This window comes from Orcinus orca, chromosome 9, assembly GCF_937001465.1.
Source record: "Orcinus orca chromosome 9, mOrcOrc1.1, whole genome shotgun sequence".
Lineage (NCBI taxonomy): Eukaryota > Metazoa > Chordata > Mammalia > Artiodactyla > Delphinidae > Orcinus > Orcinus orca.
In genome coordinates, this window is record NC_064567.1 from 46,792,323 (window position 1) to 46,811,649 (window position 19,327).

Below are 19,327 nucleotides of genomic sequence, written 5' to 3' on the forward strand. Positions count from 1 at the left end.
CCAGCTTGCATGGTAATTTATATTGTCATCATCTTAGCAATATTGTAGCAAAATTTATATTGTCTCATCCTAGCAACAGGGACCACCAAAAATTTGTGGACAAGAGAGAGAGATGATGAAAGAAATATTTCAGCAGAATAAATGTGAATGCTGAGTGCACAGAATGGATGAAGGGAGAGAGGCTAGTGGAAGGGGGACCAGGACATCACCTGGCAGGATAGCAAGAAAACAGGACCAGGAAGAAGGATGCTAGGCCTGACTCTCCTAGTTTGAAACAAAGTAATTTATCTAACCTCTCTGGAGCTCCCATTTCTTCATTTGTAAACTGAAGATATTGGTTTAGTTGCAAAAGGAGACTTTCAGATCTAATACTCATGGGTCTAGGAGATTATTGCTACAATCTAGGTGTATGGAAATGTGGAAAATTAGAAAGAAAAAAAAAAGATGAAGCAACAGTGAAGTACAGGGAACAGTCAAAACAGTTGAGCACAGGTGACAAGGACAGAATTGTTGCCACTGGCATATAAAAGTTGTGAGGACTATTGAGCTGAATTGTGAGACAGCCCATGAAGTTAGTTTCATACACACTGTATTCGAGATGACAGTGGCGCCACTGAAGTGGCGATTTAAAGATACACATAAGAGGGCACAGTGACGTAACCAAGCCAAATGGAAACCAGGGCTCGGCTGGACCACACTTAGACAGTTCTAGCAGATGGACTCAGGGAAGGTTGCTGGCCCTCACTCATGGTGCTCATGTGTGGTCAAAGAAGATGAGTGCAAAGACAGCAGGTGAGTAGACAAATGTTGACAGTCTAAGTTTCAGGTCAGACAGCCCGGGAAAGCAAGTAGGTTTTCGACGGCAAGGCCAATTGACAGTCCCAATCTTTGTCTCCGATGGCTCTGAAGGAAATCTATTGCTTTAACTCAGGATGTATTTAAGGAAAACCCATACCTATAAATGGATGGCTTTGACTCCAAGAAAGTACCATGTCTAATTCCTTTGGGTTTCCCTGATGACAAAAGGGATTTGCAGCCAGAACTCATTATTAGAGTGTCTTTGGTTAATGAAGGGCCCTGCAGGTAGATTTGGCTCAACGGGGTGTCAGCTCCCCCTCATATGCTAGTAGGATTGGCTCCTAGACTATCCAAGTCCCCTAATCCGGAGCTCACGTGTCCAGGTCTCAAAAGATCATCGAAGAGCATCCTCGCCAGACCAGCCTGATGCAGCTCTAACTTATGTGAAACAGAAAATGGGCTTTAAAATAATTCCTCGAATAAATGATCCATGAGCACCAGCTTTCTAGCAGAAGATACTGGGGAATGAAAAGTTCCCCACCCCCCAGGCTTCTACCACTTCTCTGTGAGGAGATCAGAAGCAGATAATTAAATCACCTCGAGGCATACCTTCAAAACTGCAAAGTGAGAGTTAAAATACTGCAATTGTGTTCAAGCTGAGAGAATGGGGAATGGCTTTTTCCTTCCTCTTGAATGTTCATATGCAAACTTTTTCTTCTTCAAAAAGAATATTTTCAATTGAAAAAGAAACACTAAAATCATGTGGGAAAGAGTCATTAAACTCCAGGTTTATTAGAGATAAAGTATTCTCACATGAGCACATGATTCTGTGATTCTAAAACAGAGTGAGAAGTGGCCTGGGGCTTGAGAACAGGGCTATGTCTCATTCACTCATGCACAAATATCTGACACACCCGGGACACTGAAATCAAGGGGTCATATCTGATACGGCAGCATCTTTGTGTCTAGAGCTGACCATAACCCAGTGAAGGCTCAGTGTAACATGACACCAAGATGGTAATAGGAAGCGAATGAAGAAGTTACAAGCCAAACTGCTGTGTCTGAGAAACGTCCACTCTGGCTGTCAGGAACTTAAATACCAAAGGAAAGGTAAATTGGATTAGGCTACATTTGGAAGGGAGTTCCAGTAAGATGCTTGGTAACTTCTGATTGCATTTAATGACATTAAACTGAATCAGTTTCTAGAAAATGGTTTTTGCACACTGCAAGTTGCATTTATAGATTTCGTCCTTACAAAAGGTATAACTGAGTAGAGGACTGACATGGGTGTGCCTGCCAAGGAAGAAATGATGTCAGTAAATCCACCAAATCCTCCACAAGGCCTACAAAAATAAATAAATAAGTAAATAAAAGGGGGGTGGGGATAAATCATGGCTGTTTCTTTTTTTTCCTCTGTAAAAGATCCTTTCTGAACTTGAATTATCAGCTTGCCACTTTGGCTGTCCACAAGATAAATTCCAGCTGAATTGCTCAGCTGCCCCATTGCCTATATCACACAGTCTATAAAACATGACTCAAACTGAAAAGACAAAAGGTAAAAAAGAAGAGAAAGAAAGGAAAATCACACCTTCAACCAAGTTTTTTGGTTTTTCTTTTTTCTTAAAGATCACCCAGCTCCTTCCTTCCAACCTCACGCCTGAAAGGTCCTAATAGAAGGTCCTGCAGTGTGGCAGGTGCCCCTACTCTTCCTTGCCTCCTCCTCATTCCTCCCCACAGTCTATGTTTTAGGACCGGCTGTAGGGTCATACAGGTCGGGTCATGGGAGCTACATTGCACAGCTGCCCCTCCTTTGTCACCCCTGCTTTGGGATGGATGGGGGTGGCTGGGCAGTGAGGTGAGCTTGATGGCCCTGCCTGGAGCTCAGCAGCTGGGACAGCGCCACGGCAACAGGAGATACAGGAGCAGGTCTCCCTCTTCACACAATCGTGCACGCCCAGGGTCAACTACCTTCACCTCTCCTCCTCTCCTGACTCCCTGCGTCCCCTCATCAGGATCCTGTTGTCCATTCTTGGGTGGCTGTTCTGCAGGCTCCTGGGTTATGCGGGCCTGAACTCTTCAATGCGTTCCTCTGGTCTTCCAGAGCCTCCTCTCAGTGGCCACGCCCCCATGTGACCTCTTCGTAGTCTTTTTTTTTTTTTCCTATGTAGTCTTGGTGGGACAACTGCATGCAGCTGCACAGAGCGACCTCTGTGCTAGACACCGAGCATTAGCTAGCTAAGCACCCCTTCCAATCCCCCTTTAGCAAACCTGCCTGGACTACAGACGTTGGAAGGCTAAAAACTACATTTCCCAGTCTCCCTTGCAGCTACAGGTCTGCATGTGACCTAGACTCTGACAAGCAAACACATTCAGATGAGATTTGGAAGGAGTAGGTGTTTAGCCGTGGCTGTACAGGGAGATCGGCTCTTATAGACCTGATGTGTGTGATCTGTCTGGGGCAGCTATGGCAGAGATTCTCACTCCACTACCCCATAACACCAAAGGTGAGTATGAGCAGTGATGGCAAGGAAGTTACTGCTAGAACAGTCCTGGTTCTTTAAGGTTCTTAATACACTGTAACAAATCACTTTCTGCTTAAATTTGTTAGAGTGGCTTCCATTGTCTGAAACTAACATCAATGATCAAGACAACTTCTTATCCTTAAGCCTTCATTCTTTTCCCTTAATGTAGAGTGTTCCCACCTCATATTTAGAGAAGGTGCTTCAGATACATGTACCAAAACCTCACTTGAGAAATGACAAATCTCAGTTATTTTGAGTAATCTTTATACAGCTGACCCTTGAACAACACAGGGGTTAGGGGGCACTGACCCTTTGCACAGTCAAAAATCCTAGTGTAACTTATAGTCTGCCCTCTGTATAAGCGGTTCTGCATCCACGGATTCAACCAGCCACAGATCGTGCAGTACTGTAGTATTTACTATTGAAAAAAATCCACATATAAATGGACCAGTGCAGTTCAAACTCGTGTTGTTCAAGGGTCAGCTGTATTAGCATTAGGACTGGTGACCTTATCCATTCATTCACTTAACAATGATCTGTTAAAGGCTGACTATGTTCTAGGTACTGAGTTACCAGGCAAGTATGTCAGATACAATTCCTGGCTTCATGGAGCTTACCCTCTAGTGGAAAAATAGTAGCTACATTTATTTAGCAAATTAACACTTTAAATATTTAACTCATATAATCCTCAAAATAACAGTATAAAGAAGATATTATCCTTCCTATTTTACAGATGAAGGAATTAAGGCACAGAGAGGATAAATAACTTTCCCACAATCAGGATTATTGTATCTAGTCAGGACTTGAACTGGGAGTCAAATCCACACAGCTGACTCCAAAACCTGCCTCCAATATAAACTGTAAATGCCTTGAGGGTAGGAAATGATCTCTTAATCGCATCTTTGAAACTCACAGTTGGAAAGACACATCTAGTCTAATCTCCTACCTATTCCAGAATCCCTTTTATGGCTGACTCTACTAATTAGCTACCCCAAATCCATGAGCCCCCTGCTTCCTTACAAACAGAATGTTTATGTTGTTCAAAGCAGCACCAAGCCCAGCTAAAAGTTAAATTTCCTGGACATCCTCATGTTTAGGGGAGGTCATGTGACCCAGTTCTGGCCAATGAGAATTAACTTAAGTGTACTGAGAATTTCTGAAAGTTTTGCTTTCTTAATATGAGCTGTCCCTTCCTTCTTGACATTGCCTTCTTCTTCCTGCTCGAATGACTTTTGTGAGGCTAGAAGGAGGGCAACTAACTTCAGGCAGCAAGGATGAAAAACATGTAAGGATGGAAGGGCAGAATGAGAGAAGCAGCCTGGGTCCTGGATGGCACGCTGGGGCTTCTTTCCTAGCTCATAAGGCATAATTTAGGACATCTTATTATATGAGATCCTTATTGGCTAATCCCTATTTGGTTAAGCCACTATAATTGGGTTTCTGTTACTTGGACTGAAGTACAGTCTCTAACTTATACACTATCCTCCATACCCTGGATCTTAAATCTTTCCATCGAGGGGAAATTGACTGCCCAGAAGATGTTGCTTACATTTTTGGATGGTCCTGTAGGAAATAGTTTTTCCTCTCCCTAAGCTGAAATCTCACCCTGAACAAGGGGTAGCACTTTGTTGCATAAGAGCAGAATTTAACACAAAAAGCATGTGTCAAATATTTGTACATAGAATATCTCATGTAATCCTCATGTAATCTTGTGTAGTAGGTTTTACTGGGCCCACTTTAAGGATAGAAAATAGCACATCAGTGCATTCAAGTGCATCTCTGATAAGTGGCTGTATTAGTATCCTTGGGCTGCCGTAACAAAGCACCACGATTGGCTTAGAACAGCAGAACTCTTCTTCTACAGTTCTGTAAGCTAGAAGTCTGAAATTAAGGTGTCAACAGGTCCATGCTCCCTCTGACAGCGCTAGGGAAGAATCCTTCCTTTCCTCTTTCAGCTTCTGGGGGTTGAGGGCAATCTCTGGCGTGCCCTGGCTGTGGCAGCATCACTCCTACGTCTGCCTGCATCTTCAAATGGCCTTCTCTCTTGTGTGTCTGTCTTCATCTTCTCCTCTTCTTGTAAGAGCATCAGTCACATTGGATTTAAGAACCACACTAATCCAGCATGACCTCATCTTATTACTACTTACATCTGCAAAGACCTTATTTCCAAATAAGTTCACGTGCTGAAGTTCCAGGTGGACATGAATTGGGGGGGTGGGCAACTATTTGACCCACTACAGTGGCAGAGCCTTGATTCAGGGCTTTTCTACCATTGTTTGGGGGTTAAAGATAATGTGTTTGTGTCTAAACCTGTATGTACAGCACATAAGCTTCTTGAGAGAGATGTAAAATTTAAAGCACTTTCCAAAAGGTAAACAAAACAAACCACTGTCACCTGAATTTAATTGCTTGAATCTTTAAGTGTCGTGCACCAAGTCTTATATTGTCTTGAATTGTACATAATTAGTTCCATTTCTATGATGAAAACCTTCCTAATTCCAAATCTGGCTTCACGTTCATAGCTGAAAGCAAACATTTACAGTTTACACATACTGACACATTTCTCCTCATATGAAGCTTAAAACACCGTGTGGAGAAAGAGTGAAATCTCTGTTTATCCAAACAGTGCTAATATGTCTGGATGGCCTTAACTCATTCTTTCTGAAATTCTGCACAGGCTACACAAAGTTATCTGAAAAACACTGCTGAGCATTTATTCAGCACTCACCATGCCAGGTGCTTTACTACCTCTCAGCCCTATAACAACCCTAAAAAGTGGTCTTATCAGAGGTGAGTATTTTAAGTCACAGTCCTTTGCAAGGTGTCCTGCATAGTAGATACATAACAAATGCTGGTTTATTAATTTTAGTATTTTCATTCAATTTTGCCTTCCTTGCCTATAATTAGTATGTATTAGAACTATTACTAAATTATAAAGAAGTTTCAGACATGCACAAAAAAGGAAGACTCTTCAAAGCAGGAAGACTTACAGGAAATAAGAATTCCTACTCTAAAATATTTAATTATTTAATTACTTGCAAAGTACTTTTATATCCTTTAGTGAATCATGCTATAATTCATGCAAGTCTCATATCTTCTGTACATTCCTGAATCAGAAATCTCTGTTGGCGTTGCCTGGTTCCCTGAGACATGCACTCCTTATATCGGCAAAGCATAACTAGGTTAATCTCCTATCTGTAACATCTGAAAATAAAAAGGAATTTTAACTCTCATAGAATTATCAAAGAAGAGCCTTTTGGTCTTTTAAGGATTAGGAAGAAGGCATTTCTAATCCAATACATCTCCGATCTAGTTTTGGTAATGGATACATAATTTCATTTTTGCAATGCAGATAAAAGGATATTAAAGACGCACACATATATCAATAAAGGTGTTGCTATAAAAGCTATAAACAGCTGACTCCTGATATCTTCCTTTCATCTCAGAGAATGCCATAAAACTATGCCTGTTAACAGAAGCCTGAGCTAATAGGTGTTTCTGCTGGTGAACAAAAGCAAATATAACAGAAAAAATGGTTGCAGACAAACAATTAAATCATAAACCTTATGTTATATATTACGTCAGCAAAGTCTTGGCAATACAGATACTCTCAGAAGCTTTACACTCTCTTCATTAGGCAAGACAGCGAAGAAAAAAATTCTTATACAAGGCTAAACAACTGAAAGTGCTACTTGTTTAAATTCATGTTTCCAAAACTTTTTAAAATGGAGTTGATTGTAGGCATTCGTGCCACTATCATTCTTGAGATATCGTCTCTTTTTTTCTTGTAGATGTAAAGTAGCAGGTAAGTGAATGTAATATCTTTATATCTTTACTTGGTTATTCGACTGCATGCTATCTTTCACATTTGAGCAGCTGCTAAATTTCCTGGAAGCTGCAAGATACACAGGGATGAATAAAATGCCCTCCCTATACTCAAGGAACTTATAATCTAGCAGGCGAAAGACAAACAGCTTAGAGTACAAAGGCCACAGGACAAACCTACAGGGTGGAAGAAGAAGTCATTTCTGACTGCTGGGCTCAGGGAGTTCTTCAAGAAGGAAGTAACATCTGATCTGGACACTGAAGAACAGACAGAGTTCTGGTGATGGGAGAGAGAACACCAGCACACAGGAACGGTTATGGCAAAGGCGCTGGTTCTCCAACCTGGCTCATCCACAGCGCCACGGGGCCAGAGTTTTAAACATGAAGCATCCAGGGGGACGAGGGGAAGATGGCGGAAGAGTAAGACGCAGAGATCACCTTCCTCCCCACAGATACACCAGAAATACATCTACACGTGGAACAACTCATACAGAACACCTACTGAACGCTGGCAGAAGACCTCAGACCTCCCAAAAGGCAAGAAACTCCCCACGTACCTGGGTAGGGCAAAAGAAAAAAGAATAAACAGAGACAAAAGGATAGGGACGGGACAGACCCCTATTTACTGCTGTGCGTCCCTCGAGGTGGAGCCTGAGAAACTGTATGCTTAACAGTTAGCAAGCTTCCCAGTGGATCCACTGGGCAAAGCGATGAGAGTGGGAATCTACAGGAAATATTCAGGGCACAAGAGGTGATCATACTCCTTGCAGAGAATGAGACAGGAAGTGGTATGAGAGGCAAAGCTGACGGCCTGAGGCCTCGAAATAGCAGTCTTACTGGGTGGGAGCCCCCAAAGATCTGTGGGTAGGGGAATAATGTGATCAGAACCGTGTTTCAGGTAAAGACATCTGGCAGTGATTCAAAAGGCAGACATGATAGGGAGAGACTCCAGGCCGGGAAGCAATTCATCACTAGGTCAGTAATGGTAACCTGGAAGAGATGCAGGGCCTGCATGAAGGTCACAGCAGCAGAAGTAGAGAAGGAGAAATGGATGCTGGAGACAACTGGGGGAGCAATGGCTAATGAGCTAGAGGCAGAAGAGAGATAAATTGGCAGGTGAGTAGTCTGAAAGCAGGTCTGACTGCGAGGCTGTGTCCTAGGCAGCCAGTCTGGAGCTCAGGTTTGGGGTTGGATATCAGGGGTTGCTTCTTCCTGATATCACTACTGCCTGCCTGGCACTGCCTCTCCAGACTCTCCGGACCTCACCTCCAGCTGCCCTGGCCAGACTTCCTCCCATCTCCTGCAACAAAGTCAGACCCAATGACTGTACTTGGCTGCAATGGGCAGGGTCTGTTTTCCAAGCCCCAGGCACCCTCCAGCCCCAAGTCAAACTGACCCGCTAGCTGCCTGGTCTCAGCTCTGCTCTCACAGGCTGGTGCATCGGTTCCTCACACACAGAACCTGAACAAGGCAGAGCAAACCCATGGTTCCACGGACAATAAGGCTTTTGCTATAAAAACAATGCTTCCACTAAAAACAACAGCAAGAACAAACCAAAATTCAAAATACTGTAACACTGACCACCTGAGGATCAGGAGTTGGGAAGGATTTGGGGCTTGCTGGATTTTCATTTTGCTTTGTTTTTCGCTGGAGAGCAAAGCCTCGGAAAGGGAAAGCTGGCCAAGGAAACAATAGAACTGTGTCAGCGCTCCTGTCTCAGTGAATCAGGCTGTGATACGATGAAGGTCAAGACTGGGTGGTAAAAGGTCAGGACTTGTGATGCACCATCAGGGGCAGGAAGGCTTTTGTTAGTTAGTTTTGTTTTGTTTTCTGTAACCCAGGGGCTGGCCAATCTTTGTAAGGGGGCAAGACAAACAAGTTCTGGCCCCTTCAAGGCCACTGAACAATGCCAGGCCGTCAGGGTGGTCTGTGTTGGCAGTGCCCTCCGCAGTGGCACAGCGCAGCAGCCTGCATCCTTCTGGCAAGCTGAGCTCAGGAAGCGGGGTAGACTGGCCGTGGGCAGAAGGCTAGGGAAGCATGTGGTCACAGGACAAATGGGCACTTGTTCTCTGGAGGGTGTTGGGCAGCCACTTTCATAAGTGATAAAGGCAGGGAAGGAGGCACCAACAGCAGGCCTGTGCGCCAGATGTAGCATCTTTGGGCGACTGTGTTATTTGCATACATATCAGCTATTTGAAACAGAAAATCCAGAATTTGTGGCTCTCATTGGACCTCACTCCTGAACTCCCCAAGCTCCAGCTATGCCAACCTGCTCTCTCTACTCTTTACACTTGCTGGTCCCTCTTCCTGGAGTGCCCCTCCCCCACCCCTTCTGAGCCTGGTCAAATCCCATTCATCTTTCAACTTCTGGCAAAGGTGTCACCACTTCCGTGGAACCTTCTCTTACACTCTCAGGCACGACAGATCGTTCCTTCCTGTGGTCTCTAAAGGCATTAGATGCACAAGGTCATCAGGACGCATACATGATGTGTGCTATTGTACTTAAGTTACGTAAGCTGCTTTTCAGCTGCAGTTCTGCCTTATTTTTTTTTTTTTTCCAAATCCATTCTCTACGTCTGCATCTTTATTCCTGTCCTGCCCCTAGGTTCTTCATGACCATTTTTTTTTTCTTTTTTAGATTCCATATATATGTGTTAACATATGGTATTTGTTTTTCTCTTTGACTTACTTCACCCTGTATGACAGACTCTAGGTCCATCCACCTCACTAAAAATAACTCAATTTCATTTCTTTTTATGGCTGAGTAATATTCCATTGTATATATGTGCCATATATTCTTTATCCATTCATCTGTTGATGGACACTTAAGCTGCTTCCATGTCCTGGCTATTGTAAATAGTGCTGCAATGAACACTGTAGTACATGACTCTTTTTGAATTATGGTTTTCTCAGTATATGCCCAGTAGTGGGATTTCTGGGTCGTATGGTAGTTCTATTTTTAGTTTTTTAAGGAACCTCCATACTGTTCTCCATAGTGACTGTATCAATTTACATTCCCACCAACAGTGCAAAAGGGTTCCCTTTTCTCCACACCCTCTCCAGCATTTACTGTTTGTAGATGTTTTGATGATGGCCATTCTGACTGCTGTGAGGTGATACCTCATTGTAGTTTTGATTTGCATTTCTCTAATGATTAGTGATGTTGAGCATCCTTCCATGTGTTTGTTGGCAGTCTGTATATCTTCTTTGGAGAAATGTCTATTTAGGTCTTCTGCCCATTTTTGGATTGGGTTGCTTGTTTTATTGATTTTGAGCTGCATGAGCTACTTATAAATTTTGGAGATTAATCCTTTGTCAGTTGCCTCATTTTCAAATATTTTCTCCCATTCTGAGGGTTGTCTTTTCATCTTGTTTATGGTTTCCTTTGCTGTGCAAAAGCTTTTAAGTTTCATTAGATCCCATTTGTTTATTTTTGTTTTTAGTTCCATTCCTCTAGGAGGTGGACTAAGAAGGATTTTTCTGTCATTTATGGCATAGAGTGTTCTGCCTATCTTTTCCTCTAGGAGTTTTATAGTGTCTGGCCTTGTATTTAGGTCTTTAATCCATTCTGAGTTTATTTCTTTTTATTTTTTTTTAAGTTTTTTTTTATTATGTGTAACACAAAGTTATTTAAGTCAATAAATTTTTAAGGAATTTCACACATTCTGATTCTTTCCACTGCCAATCACCTTAGTTCCTCCAAACTCATAATCTTCAAGATAAAATAGCCCTTTCAAAAAGAAGTTATCATGTGAGTCAGCCCTGTATAACAAATAAAAAGATAAGGGTCCATTTTCAGAAGTGCTCATGTAAAATTCTGAAGCCAGCCTCCCCTCCTTTAGTAACCAGGCAACCTGTAATGTAATAAAAACAATTCTTTTAGTTAGGCTTCTTTGATCTCCAATGAAATATGGACACACTACAAAATTCCCCACCTGTAATCTTTGGGATCCAATTTCCTCAAACGATTTACTTTAGAACCATGTTTAGGGTCAGGAGATGGATCTGCCTGGTTCTGAATTTGACACCCTCTAAAAATGTATTAGGTTCAAATCATATCCACCCCTAAGCCATCGCACCCTAGAACAGTACAGATCATTGGGATATGCCAATACCTAAGATAAAAAGTTTGTTAGGTTTTTCATAGTTTACTTGGCAGCTCTGTCTTGTAGTTCTTTCCCACAGATCTAACAGGTAGTTCTATGAGTAAAGGAAACAATACAATTAATCTATGAGGCGTTTCCAACGCCTGAGTTTATTTTTGTGTATGGTGTTAGGGAGTGCTAATTTCATTCTTTTACATGTAGCTGTCCAGTTTTCCAAGCATCACTTATTGAAGAGGCTGTCTTTTCTCCATTCTATATTCTTGCCTCTGTTATCAAAAATAAGGTGACCATATGGGCATGGGTTTATCTCTGGGCTTTCTATCCTGTTCCATTGATCTATATGTCTGTTTTTGTGTCAGTACTATACTGTATTGATTACTGGAGCTTTGTAATATAGTCTGAAGTCAGGGAGCTTGATTCCTCCAGCTCCGTTTTTCTTTCTCAAGATTTCTTTGGCTATTCGGGGTCTTTTGTGTTTCCATACAAATTGTGAAATTTTTTGTTCTAGTTCTGTGAAAAATGCCATTGGTAGTTTGATAGGGATTGCACTGAATCTGTAGCTTGCTTTGGGTAGTAGAGTCATTTTCACAATGTTGATTTTTCCAGTCCAAGAAGATGGTATATCTCTCCATCTGTTTGTATCATCTTTAATTTCTTTCATCAGTGTCTTATAGTTTGCTGCATACAGGTCTTTTGTCTCCTTAGGTAGGTTTATTCCTAGGTATTTTATTCTTTTGTTTCAATGGTAAATGGGAGTGTTTCCTTAATTTCTCTTTCAAATATTTCATCATTAGTGTATAGGAATGCCAGAGATTTCTGTGCATTAATTTTGTATCCTGCTACTCTACCAAATTCACTGATTAGCTCCAGTAATTTTCTGGTAGAGTCTTTAGGATTCTCTATGTATAGCATCATGTCATCTGCAAACAGTGACAGCTTTACGTCTTCTTTTCCGATTTGGATTCCTTTTATTTCTTTTTCTTCTCTGATTGCTGTGGCTAAAACTTCCAAAACTATGTTGAATTATAGTAGTGAGAGTGTGCAACCTTGTCTTGTTCCTGATCTTAGTGGAAATGGTTTCAGTTTTTCACCACTGAGAACGATGTTGGCTGTGGGTTTTTCATATATGGCCTTTATTATGTTGAGGTAAGTTCCCTCTATGCCTACTTTCTGGATGGCTGTTATTATAAATGGGTGTTGAGTTTTGTCAAAAGTTTTTTTCTGCATCTATTGAGATGATCATATGGTTTTTATCCTTCAGTTTGTTAATATGGTATATCACATTGATTTGTGTATACTGAAGAATCCTTGCATTCCTGGGAAAACCCCCACTTGATCATGGTATATGATCCTTTTAATGCGTTGTTGGATTCTGTTTGCTAGTATTTTGTTGAGGATTTTTGCATCTATGTTCAACAGTGATATTGGCCTGTGGTTTTCTTTCTTTGTGACATCTTTTTCTGGTTTTGGTATCAGGGTGATGGTGGCCTCAGACAATGAGTTTGGGAGTGTTCCTCCCTCGCTATATTTTGGAAGAGTTTGAGAAGGATAGGTGTTAGCTCTTCTTTAAATGTCTGACAGAATTCACCTGTGAAGCCATCTGGTCCTGGGCTTTTGTTCGTTGGAAGATTTTTAATCACAGTTTCAATTTCAGTGCTTGTGATTGGTCTGTTTACATTTTCTATTTCTTCCTGGTTCAGTCTCAGAAGGTTGTGCTTTTCTAAGAATTTGTCCATTTCTTACAGGTTGGCCTTTTTTTTTTTTTTTTTTTTTTTGCGGTACGCGAGCCTCTGTTGTGCCCTCTCCCGTTAGGAGCACAGGCTCCAGACGCACAGGCTCAGCAGCCATGGCTCACGGGCCTAGCCGCTCCGCGGCATGTGGGATCTTCCCAGACCAGGGCACAAACCCGTGTCCCCTGCATTGGCAGGGGGACTCTCAACCACTGTGCCACCAGGGAAGCCCCAGGTTGTCCATTTTATTGGCATAGAGTTGCTTGTAGTAAACTCTCATGGTCCTTTGTATTTCTGCAGTGTCAGTTGTTACTTCTCCTTTTTCATTTCTAATTCTATTGATTTGAGTCTTCTCCCTCTTTTTCTTGATGAGTCTGGCTAATGGTTTATCAATTTTGTTTATCTTCTCAAAGAACAAGCTTTTAGGGCTTCCCTGGTGGCGCAGTGGTTGAGAGTCCGCTTGCTGATGCAGGGGACACGGGTTCGTGCCCCAGTCCAGGAAGATCCCACATGACGCAGAGCGGCTGGGCCCGTGAGCCATGGCCGCTGAGCCTGCGTGTCCGGAGCCTGTGCTCCGCAACGGGAGAGGCCACAGCAGTGAGAGGCCCGCGTACCAAAAAAAAAAAAAAAAAAAAAAGAACCAGCTTTTAGTTTTATTGATCTTTGCTATTGTTTCCTTCATTGCTTTTTCATTTATTTCTGATCTGATCTTTATGATTTCTTTCCTTCTGCTAACTTTGGGGTTTTTTTGTTCTTCTTTCTCTAATTGCTTTAGGTGTAAGGTTAAGTTGTTTATTTGAGATGTTTCTTGTTTCTTGAGGTAGGACTGTACTGCTATAAACTTCCCTCTTAGAACTGCTTTTGCTGCATCCCATAGGTTTTGGGTCATCGTGTTTTCATTGCCATTTGTCTCTAGGTATTTTTTGATTTCCTCTTTGATTTCTTCAGTGATCTCTTGGTTATTTAGTAGTGTATTGTTTAGCCTCCATGTGTTTGTATTTTTTTACATAATTTTTCCTGTTATTGATATCTAGTCTCATAGCATTGTGGTCGGAAAAGATACCTGATACAATTTCAATTTTCTTAAATTTACCAAGGCTTGATTTGTGACCCAATATATGATCTATCCTGGAGAATGTTCCATGAGCACTTGAGAAGAAAGTGTATTCTGTTGTTTTCGGATGGAATGTCCTATAAATATCAATTAAGTCCATCTTGTTTAATGTATCATTTAAAGCTTGTGTTTCTTTATTTATTTTCATTTTGGATGTTCTGTCCATTGGTGAAAGTGGGGTGTTAAAGTCCCCTCCTGTGATTGTGTTACTGTCGATTTCCCCTTTTATGGCTGATAGCATTTGCCTTATGTATTGAGGTGCACCTATGTTGGGTGCATAAATATTTACAATTGTTATATCTTCTTCTTGGATTGATCCCTTGATCATTAATGTAGTGTCCCTCTTTGTCTCTTGTAACAGTCTTCATTTTATTTTATTCTTATTTTTATTTATTTTATTTTATTTACTTTTGGCTGTGTTCGGTCCTCGTTGTTGTGCGCAGGCTTTCTCTAGTTGTGGCGAGCGGGGGCTACTCTTTGTTGCAGTGAGCAGGCTTCTCATTGTGGTGGCTTCTCTTGTTGCAGAGCACAGGCTCTAGGCACGCAGGTGTCCAAAGGTGTGCCATGTGGGCTCTCTACTTGTGGCTCACGGGCTCTACAGCACAGACTTAGTAGTTGTGGCGCACGGGCTTAGTTGCTCCGCTGCATGTGGGGTCTTCCTGGACCAGGGCTTGAACCCGTGTCTCCTGCATTGGCAGGCAGATTCTTAACCACCGCGCCACCAGGGAAGCCCTAGTCTTCATTTTAAAGTTTATTTTGTCTGATATGAGAATTGCTACTCCAGCTTTCTTTTGATTTTCATTTGCATGGAATATCTTTTTCCATTCCCTCACTTTCAGTCTGTATGTGTCCGTAGGTCTGAAGTGGGTCTCTTGTAGACAGTATATATATGGTTCTTGTTTTTGTATCCATTCAGCCAGTGTATGTCTTTTGGTGGGAGCATTTAATCCATTTACATTTAAGGTAATTATCGATATGTATGTTCCTATTATTTTCTTAATTGTTTTGGGTTTGTTATTGTAGGTCTTTTCCTTCTCTTTTGTTTTCTGCCTAGAGAAGTTCCTTTAGCATTTGTTGTAAAGCTGGTTTGATGGTGCTGAATTCTCTTAGCTTTTGCTTGTCTGTAAAGGTTTTAATTTCTCTGTCGAATCTGAATGAGATCCTTGATGGGTAGAGTAATCTTGGTTGTAGGTTTTTGCCTTTCATCACTTTAAGTATGTCCTGCCACTCCCTTCTGGCTTGCAGAGTTTCTTCTGAAAGACCAGCTGTTAACCTTATGGGGATTGCCTTGTATGTTATTTGTTGCTTTTCCCTTACTGCTTTTAATATTTTTTCTTTGTGTTTAATTTTTGATAGTTTGATTACTGTGTGTCTTGGCATGTTTCTCCCTGTATTTATCCTGTATGGGACTCTCTGTGCTTCCTGGACTTGATTAACTATTTCCTTTCCCATATTAGGAAAGTTTTCAAGTATAATCTCTTCAAATATTTTCTCAGTCCCTTTCTTTTTCTCTTCTTCTTCTGGGACCCCTATAATTCGAATGTTGGTGTGTTTAATGTTGTCCCAGAGGTCTCTGAGGCTGTCTTCAATTCTTTTCATTCTTTTTTGTTTATTCTGCTCTGTGGTAGTTATTTCTACTATTTTATCTTCCAGGTCACTTATCTGTTCTTCTGCCTCAGTTATTCTGCTGTTTATTCCTTCTAGAGGGTTTTTAATTTCATTTACTGTGTTGTTCATCATTGTTTGCTCTTTAGTTCTTCTAGGTCCTTGTTAAACATTTCTTGTATTTTCTCCATTCTATTTCCAAGATTTTGGATCATCTTTCCTATCATTACTCTAAATTATTTTTCAGGTAGCCTGCCTATTTCCTCTTCATTTGTTTGGTCTGGTGCGTTTTCACCTTGCTCCTTCATCTGCTGTGTATTTCTCTGTCTTCTCATTTTGCTTATCTTACTGTGTTTGGGGTCTCTTTTTAGCAGGCTGCAGGTTTGTCGTTCCTGTTGGTTTTGGTGTTTGCCCCCAGTGGGTAAGGTTGGTACAGTGGGTTGTGTAGGCTTCCTGGTGGAGGGGACTAGTGCCTGTGTTCTGGTGGATGAGGCTGGATCTTCTCTTTCTGGTGGGCAGGACTGCGTCCGGTGGTGTGTTTTGGGGTGTCTGTGACCTTATTATGATTTTAGGCAGCCTCTCTGCTAATGGGTGGGGTTGTATTCCTGTCTTGCTAGTTGTTTGGCATAGGGTGTCCAGCACTGTAGCTTGCTGGTCATTGAGTGGAGCTGGGTCTCAGTGTTGAGACAGAGATCTCTAGGAGGGCTCTCGTGGCTTTACATTACATGGAGCCAGGAGGTCTCTGGTGGACCAATGTCCTGAACTTGGCTCTCCCACCTCAGAGGCACAGTCCTGACACCTGGCCAGAGCACCAAGACCAAAGAGAGAAAAAGGGAAAAAATATATATATCGTTGCTCCCAAAGTCCACCTCCTCAAAATGGGATGATTCGTTGTCTATTCAGGTATTCCACTGATGCAGTGTACATCAGGTTGACTTGGAGATTTAATCCGCTGCTCCTGAGGCTGCTGGGAGAGATTTCCCTTTCTCTTCTTTGTTCGCACAGCTCCTGGGGTTCAGCTTTGGATTTGGCCCCGCTTCTGCGTGTAGGTCGCCTGAGGGCGTCTGTTGTTCGCTCAGACAGGACAGGGTTAAAGAAGCAGCTGCTTCGGGGGCTCTGGCTCACTCAGGCCGAGGGGAGAGAGGGGTACGGATGCGGGGCGAGCCTGCGGCGGCAGAGGCCAGCGTGACGTTGCACCAGCCTGAGGCGCGCCGTGCGTTCTTCCGGGAGAGTTGTCCCTGGATCCCGGGACCCTGGCAGTGGCGGGCTGCACAGGCTCTCGGGAGGGGAGGTGTGGATAGTGACCTGTGCTCGTACACAGGCTTCTTGGTGGTGGCAGCAGCAGCCTTAGCGTCCCATGCCCATCTCTGGGGTCCGCGCTTTTAGCCGCGGCTCGCGCCCGTCTCTGGAGCTCATTTAGGCAGTGCTCTGAATCCCCTCTCCTCGTGGACCCGAAACAACAGTCTCTTGCCTCTTTGGCAGCTCCAGACATTTTCCCAGACTCCCTCCTGGCTAGCCGTGGCGCACTAGCCCCCTTCAGGCTGTGTTCACACAGCCAATCCCAGTCCTCTCCCTGGGATCTGACCTCTCAAGCCCAAGCCTCAGCTCCTAGCCCCGCCCGCCCTGGCGGGTGAGCAGACAAGCCTCTCTGGCTGGTGAGTGCTGGTTGGCACCGATCCTCTGTGCGGGAATCTCTCCGCTTTGCCCTCTGCACCCCTGTTGCTGCGCTCTCCTCCGCAGCGCCGAAGCTTCCCCACCTCCGCCACTCGCAGTCTCCGCCCATGAAGGGGCTTCTACTGTGTGGAAACCTTTCCTCCTTCATGGCTCCCTCCCACTGGTGCAGGTGCCGTCCCTATTCTTTTGTCTCTGTTTTTTCTTTTTTCTTTTGTCCTACCCAGGTACGCAGGGAGTTTCTTGCCTTTTGGGAGGTCTCAGGTCTTCTGCCAGTGTTCAGTAGGTGTTCTGCAGGAGTTGTTCCACATGTAGATGTATTTCTGATGTATTTGTGGGGAGGAAGGTGATCTCTTACTCTTCCGCCATCTTAAGGTCTCTCCCGGTTGTGCCTTATTAACCTTTGAATCCACAGCACTGTGAGCAGTGGCTCAAAAAACTGAGCCTCTGCAGAAGACATAGCAACCAACCTCACCACTTACTCACAGGAAGATCAGTGAATATAAACTATGCCAACAGCGGCCTTACTTTGACCCTTCACTCCTGGATGGAGGGAAGAAGCTCTGACATGCTTCCAGAAACCTATTCTGGTTGTGCAACTCCCAGCAAATCAGTTCCTTCTGAGACTGTCCACTCCATGCAGTGGCTATCTCCCCTCACCCCTCCAGGCTGCATGGACCAGAACCAGGAAGAGGACAAGAGAACTCTGGGAACCTTTTGCTTCTGCCAGAGGCAAGAAGTAATTCTCTCCATGCAACATAAATCCCAGATGATGATCTCATCATGGGTGTCACCCCAGCCTCTTCTCCTGTAAAGCAGAGAGCAGTTGTTCTAACACTGGGAGAGTCTTCCTCTTTAAGTTGTCAAAGCCTTGCCAAGTGCTCAATAGATGTTTGTTGAACGGAAAAGAATTCTCTGCTCACTTTTCATTAGATGTTCTTACCTCACCCTTAGAACCTCATAATGAAAAAAGAGAACTTGGCATTAATGCATTCATTTTATATATGTATAGATTCACACATTATCAGGGACCCAGCTGGAAAAGGGAGACAGGCAAGAACTGAAGAGGGAGAGATCTGAGGCATATTTGAAGCATGGAAAACCTTTTCACGAGCTGAGAGTAAGTCACTCCCTTACTAGCTCTATGTGGCCTTGGGCAAGTCCCTCAAACTCTCTGGGTCTCAGCTTCCTCATCAGTAAAATAGAGATGATAATACCTTGCGAGTTTGTTCTAAGAATTTAGGATACAGGTTAAGGATGTGGTAAAGAATATGCATTAAATAAATGGAAGCTATGGTGATTATGGTGATGATGATGATGATGATGATTCATAAGCTCCTTGAAAAAGAGACTATTTCTTACTCTAACTTGTCCCCACTGAAGTACCTCATCCTGTTTTGCTCAAATTCAACAGGTACTAAGTGTGTGTTGACTTAAATGAATCTCCTTGCCACGTTATTTCTATCCTTGTTCCTTGGTTTTTGTTTTCCTCTTTGAAGAAATGTTTACTACAATTTGTTAGCCTGATTAGACATTAAAGTGAATGAATAAAACACAAATCCTGCCCACCATGAATTTCAGGCAGGATTTGTAGGCAATCTGACAAATGCATAGCCAGTTGGAATAGATTGTTGAGTATTAAAGGTTCCACGAGGGAAAAAGTTCTATGAGGCTCAGCGTCTAAAAGAAATGAGTAGAATTTTGATAACCAAAGAAGAGGGGAAGGCAGAGGCATTACATTTAGAGACATTTCTGAAGAAAGGAGATCAAGATGGGAAAGTGTGGAGCAAGCTGGAGAAACCAGGGGTATCTGGCCTGGCCAGTAAGTGTAGGAAATTGAAGACATGGCCTGAAAAGTAATACAAGGTCAGACTGGAAAGAAACCTAGAGGCCAAGATGAAGATTCAGGGCTCAGCTCATGAACAATGGACAGGCACACGTGACCTGGCCTGGGTT

General features: G+C 42.9%; 1 protein-coding gene across 2 annotated transcripts in view; it reads right to left on the reverse strand.

The window, feature by feature from the left end:
- The window catches only part of CHN2 (chimerin 2), a 334,133-nt gene that overhangs the window by 264,050 nt on the left and 50,756 nt on the right, over positions 1-19,327 (reverse strand). The window lies entirely within an intron of this gene.